Source organism: Halichoerus grypus, chromosome 5 (assembly GCF_964656455.1).
Source record: "Halichoerus grypus chromosome 5, mHalGry1.hap1.1, whole genome shotgun sequence".
NCBI classification, from domain to species: domain Eukaryota; kingdom Metazoa; phylum Chordata; class Mammalia; order Carnivora; family Phocidae; genus Halichoerus; species Halichoerus grypus.
Window position 1 is genome coordinate 106,214,184 of NC_135716.1, and position 6,678 is coordinate 106,220,861.

Genomic DNA, 6,678 nt, shown 5'->3' on the forward strand with positions numbered 1-6,678 from the left:
CGGTCTTGACAGATTTCTTCATTGCTTTGTAGTGCTGCCTTTATCGTACATTAAGTTCTCATATCTATATAGATCTGTCTGGACTCATTGGAATAGTCCGTGGTTCATTTATATGTTACTGCACCAATAGCATATAACATTTATTACTATTTTGTAGAATATCTTAATATATCTGGTAGAACAAGTTTCCCTTTTTTGTTTTTATTTCTTATGTTTTTTTAATTTTAAAGTAATCTGTTTAATTATATTATAACCATTAATGGAATATCTGCCTCAATAATTTCATTCTGATAATAAAAAATGATGGTATAATGATGGTTTAAAGCTAGTTCAATTGCGGTTTTAGAGGCTTACTTATCAAGAGTGAAAATAGAAGATTATTAAAAATAGCTAAAAAGATAACATGTGTCATAGTGCTTAATGTCTCTGTAACTGTTGGTAAGGCTTACATCTAAATCTGATGCAGAATTCTTAATGGCACTGAAATGGTTCTTTTCTCAGCCACATGGTATATACTGGTACTATGAGTCTAGAAGAGACTGGCTATGAGTACTACTCCTTGTCTTCAATTGTGACTGTGTATTATCAGCAAATGCATTTTGCATATTTTCTAGAAGCATGTCCCCTCCATGAACAACATCCTCCAGACATGTAGCAGCTTCCTGATTTTCTTCTTCCACCTTATACAAGCTAGCAGCCTGTAAAGCAGCTGTAGATTCTTCACTGGGTAATGAATCTATCAAAACATCAATGTCTTTTGCTGTTCATGCAATCAGTGCTGCAAAAAACCGGAACATATTCTCCTGTAGGATTAGCTGGTTGATCTTTGTTAATTGCTGTCTGAATATTAGTAAAGAAAGCAGGAGGGCTACAGCGCTACAACACTCCGATGGCATTACAAAACCCATCTGCAAGCCAATTCATCACGTCCTGCAGCTGTGTGAGCCCATCCGCCATGCCTCCACAAGCTAAGGGAGGCTAAAGCCCCTCTTTTGTTTTTAAAGGTCGAATTAACTATTTGTGGAACATTTCTTTCTTTAAAATAAATTTTAGAGTAATTATTCCTCAGAAAATACACCAAATTTTGTTTGTGGTTCCCTTGAACATTTAGGTTGATTTAGACAGCTGTGACTTCTTATAGTACTGAGACATATCATCCAAGAGCAGGGAACACCTCTCTTCTTCATGTAAATCATATTCTATGTTATTTAGAGCTTTGAAGTTTTGTCCGCAGAGATTTTATGTATTCTTTTAAGGATATTCCCAGGCAATTTATTGTTATTGTTGCTATTGCGTTATCCTCTTGAAGTTAATTTCTGTTTGGCTATTGTTGGTGTAGAGAACCAAATCTCTCTTAAGTAGATGTTCACATTATCTGCAAATTATGTCAGTTTTATGTCTTACCTTCAAATGCTTTATATTATTTATTTTTCTTTCTTTATAGTCTTTGTCAGAACTTCCAATAGCATGTTTAATAGTAGCAGTGTTAGTACTGTTTCTCATCTTAAAAGGAATGCATTAAAAGTTTTTCTATTAGGTACAAAGTTTGTTGTAGGTTTTGGTATATATAGCTTACCAAGTTAAATATAGTTCTCTTTTTTTAAAAAAAATATTTATTTATTTATTTATTATCTATCTATTTATTTATTTATTTTTGGAGGGAGGGAGAGAGAGCATGGGAGGGGAGGGCAGAGAGAGAATCTCAAACAGACTCTCCACTAATCGTGGAGCCTGACACAGGGCTTGATCTTATGACCCCAAGATCATGACCTGAGCCAAAATCAAGAGTCAGACACTCAACCAACTGAGCCTCATAGGTGCCCCAAGATAGTCCTCTTCTATTCCTAATTTGCTAATGCTTTTTGGAAAACCATAGCTTGCCTTTTAGCAAATGCCTTTTTAGCCTCAATTGTAAAAATTACATATTTTTCCCTTTAGTCTATTAATATCATGAATTATAATTGATGAAATTCAATTCATTTTAAATTATAAGACTATTCACTGGATGTGGAGAGGGAAATATGATGTTTAGAGCTGCTATAGCTTAGGGAAAGACCTTATCTAACAATGAAGTCAGCACACAGAAAAAAAGCAGAACAAATCTAAGAGAGTAAGAGAACTAGATCCTGATAATATTGTACGTCTTGTGGCATGGCATCAAGACACACATGAACTCAGTACCCCCCTAAACATTTGTTGGGTAAGCCCCAAAATTATCTGAAACCAGTTTAGGTTTGCTTTTGAGGTACTTGATTTGAAAACATTACTCACATTATTCAGGTCTTATTTTTTTCAACTATCTAACACTATATATGAAATAGCCAATTCTATCTTCATAATTTGGATGATGCCTTTACTTTGACATCAGTTTGCAAAAATTCATGAGTCTGTTGCTTAACAATGCTCTACTTCTTTGTCTATTTTATTCCTATACCACTGGCATTCTCATTTTTAAAAATTGACATTGCTTTTTTTTTTTGATTTTTTTTTATTTTTAGGTAATCTCTATAGCCAATGTGGGGGCTCAAACTCACAACTCTGAGATCAAGAGTTGCATGATGCTCTACTGACTGAGCCAGCCAGGCTCCCCTATATTGCTTTTTAATTCTATTTATTTTTTAAATGGTTCGAAGTGAGAAGGTTTAGAATTGAATTCATTAAAAATTCTCCTTCAATTTCTAACTCCCAATCACAGTGTTTCCCATTTAGAATATCCAGTTTGACAGATTTTCTGTCTATCCTCCCTAAGAAATTTAAGTAAACACAAACACATTATAAGCCAAAAATAGTATACTATAAAAAGCGATCTGCACCTTGCTTTTTTAAATAGTGTATCTTATAGATTATTTCACTTCAATATATAAAGGACATTGTCATTATTTTTTTATAGTTGGATAGTATTCCATTGAATGAATATATTTTCATTTGTTTTACTAACCAATCTTCTATTGACAGACATTTGGGTTATTTCTTTTTTTTACTATTATGAACAGTTACAGAATGAAAACCTTATACACATGTCACATTGAACATGGAAGTGTGTATCTCTAATATACATTCTATATTTGAGTCAGAAAATATATATATATTTTTAAAGACATTAAAAATACATATTTAATTTTTAAAAATATTGTGAAATTGCCCTAGCTTAAAGTTATACATTTCATATATCAGGCAATATATTTGAAAACATCTATTTTTCCAAAGCCTATTATCAATTTTTTTTTATTGAAGCATAGTTGAAACACAATGTTACATTAATTTCAGGTGTACAACATACTGATTTGACAAATCTATGTCTATAATAAAAAATTTTTAGTTTTTTATAGAGATGAATGAAAAGTTTTATCTACTGTAATATTTTAAAATCAACTTTATTGAGATAAAATTTATATATGACAAAATGTACTCATTTTAAGTGTAGATATCAATATGCTTTGATAAATTTGTACATCTGTATAATCACCTCCATGTTAAAGATAAAAAATATTTTTACCACTCTAAGTGTTCCCTTGAGCCTCACCCAAGTGAGTCCCATACCCATCTTTTAGCACCTGGAAGCCATTGATCTCCTTTCTGCTACTATATAATAGATATGTTGTTTGTCAAGTTTCACATAAATGAAATTGGACAGTATATATTCATTTGTGTCCAGATTCAATCATGTTTTTGTATTTATCAGTAGTTCATTTTTTTTATGGCTGAGTAGTATTCAATTGTAAAAATATGGTTCATTTAATCTACTCATGGATATCTGAGTTATTTTTAGTTTTTGACATTTGAATAAAGTTACCATAAACATTTGTGTACAAATTTTTATGTGTACACATGTTTTTCATTTTTGGCGGGGGACCTTAACAGTGGAATCTCTGGGTCAAACTTTATTGTCAGATGGATTGCCAAATGGAGCAAAGTGGTTATACAATTTTATATTCCTATCACTAATATAGAGAGCGCCAGTGGCTCAACATTATTGCTAACACTTGGTATCATCAGTCATTTACATTTTGCCATTCTCATGAATGTGTAAGTTATTTTGTTACAGTTTTAATTTGCATTTCTCTGATGATGAAGGATGTTGAGTATCTTTACCTATTCTCATTGACCATTCTTACATCTTCTTTTCTGAGTTTCCATTCAAATTTCTGCTACTTAAACAAATTTAGTTGTTTATTTCTTACAGAGTTGTAGGAGTTTGTAACTGTACTTATACCTAGTGTCTATCTATTTATCTATCCATCTACCTACCTACTCACCTATCTACCTACCTATCTTCTATCATCATCTATCATCTATTTATATAGTTTGGATGCAAGTCTTTCATCAGATAAATGTACTGTAAATAATTTTTCCCAGTTTGTGTCTTGCTTCCTCATTTTCTCAACCATGTCTTTTGAAGAACAGAAGGTTTTCAATTCGATTAAGACCAATTTATCATTTTTTGGGGTGCCTGGGTGGCTCAGTCCATTAAGCGTCCAACTCTTGATTCTGGCTCAGGTCATGATCCCGGGGTCATGAGATCAAGCCCCTCATTGGGCTCTAGGCTGGGTGTGGAGCTGCTTAAGATTCTCTCTGTCCCTCAATTTATCATTTTCAAAAAGTTGTGTTTATTTGTTTTAGCTGAGAAATCTTAGTATGTCCCTAAATCATAAAGGTTTTCTCCTGCATTTTCTTCTATGTGTTTTATACTTTTGGGTTTTATGAATCTTATTAAATTATTTTTTGCATGTGGAGGGAGATAAAGTTCATCAAAATCAGATTCATTTTCTTACATACGGATATGTAATTTTTCCAGGCCCATTTGTTGAAAACATTATCCATTACCCACAAAATTACCTTCTCAACTTAAAAAATTAATTGGCCACATATTTGTGGATCTATTTCTAAACTCTCAATTCAATTCCATTGATTTATATATCTAACCTCACACCAGTGTTGTGCTGTCTTCATGGTTGTAGCTATGAAGTGAATCTTGAAATAAGGTTGTATAACTCCTCCAAATTTTTTTCTGCTTTTTCAAAATTGTTTTGTCTATCTAGCTTCTTCCAATTCCAATATTAATTTTAGAATCAACTTGTCAATTGCTATAAAAAGTCTTGCTGGGCTTTTGATCAACACTGTCTTAAATCTCTTCATCAATTTGGGTAACTTGATATTTTAAAATACTGACTTTTCCAGGGTGCTTGGGTGGCTCAGTCAGTTAAGTGTCTAACTCTTGATCTCACCTTAGGTCTTGATTGAGTTCAAGCCCCGTGTTGAGCTCCACCCTGGGCATCGAGCCTACTTAAAAAAAATTATAAAAAAATAAAAGTACTGACTCTTCCAATCCATGAATATATCTCTTCATTTACTGGAGTCTTTTCTCAGCCATGATTTACAGTTGTCATTGTGCAGATTTTGCATATATTGTTACCCAGAAGATACTCATGTTTTCTAATGATATTATAAATTGTATTTTTTAAAATTTCAATTTCCAATTTTTCATCACTAGTACAGAAATGTAATTGCATTTTTTATATGAGGCCTAGAATCCTGTGACTATACAAGCTTACTTCTTAGTTCTACTGGATTTTTCACAGACTTCTTAGGAGTTTCGGTGTATTTTCTGGCACTGGATAAAGAATAAGAGATGTCTACACCTTCTTTTCCAATTTGTATGCCTCTTTTTTATATTTATAAAAATATTTATGAAAATATACCTATTGTATATTTGTGGAAATATTTATAAAAATATACATATGTCTTTCACAGGGAAAACAAGTATTGATAAGGATGTGATAAAATAAGAACACTCACATGTTGCTGGCAGCCTTGTAAAATGGTGCACATACTTTAGAAAATAATATGTGTCTTCTTTTTTTGTATTCTTGCATATTACACTAAATAATACTTCCTTGTTCCTAGTATTAGGGGGAAAGCATCTAATGTTTCACTATTAATTATGAGGTTAGAAAAAGATTTTAAGTAAAACCCTATATCCAATTGAACTCCCTTCTTTTTTTTTTTTTAAGATTTATTTATTTGTTTATTTTAGAGAGAGAGAGGCAGAGAGAGGGATAGAGGGAATTTCAAGCAGACTCTGAGCTGAGCGGGGAACCTGATGTGGGGCTCTATCTCACAACCCTGAGGTCATGACCTGAGCCGAAACCAAGAGGATGCTTAACTGACTGGGCCATCCAGGTGCCCCTCCTGTTCCTTTTTTTTTTTTAAGGGCTTGTCATCAATGGATGTCAAATTTTGTTAAACGATTTTCTATATCTATTGAGATGATTCTAAAAATTTTCTCCTTATTTTGTTAAAATGGTAAGTTACAATTGATGTTTAAATGCTAAACAGAACTTGGGATAAAGGCTGTTTCTGGGATAAATTCCACTTGGTCTAGATTTATTATACTTTATTGCTGAGTGTGACTGCTAACTTTTTAAAAACTTCTGTTGTTGTTCATGCAGTATGTTGGTCTGCTATTCTTTCTCTCTGGTTATTTTTAGTTTTGGTATCAAGGCAGTTCTTGTTTTGAAATTTACTTTGGCATTAATAAAGCCACTCCAGGGGCGCCTGGGTGGCTCAGATGGTTAAGCGTCTGCCTTCGGCTCAGGTCATGGTCTCAGGGTCCTGGGATCGAGCCCCACATCGGGCTCCCTGCTTGGCGGGGAGCCTGCTTCTCCCTCTCCCTCTACT

The 6,678-nt window shown here is 33.1% G+C and overlaps 1 pseudogene; it reads right to left on the reverse strand.

Annotated features, from left to right (window-relative positions):
- Positions 1 to 521: 521 nt before the first annotated feature.
- LOC118543792 (mediator of RNA polymerase II transcription subunit 21 pseudogene) lies at positions 522 to 957 on the reverse strand (annotated as a pseudogene).
- Positions 958 to 6,678: the final 5,721 nt, after the last annotated feature.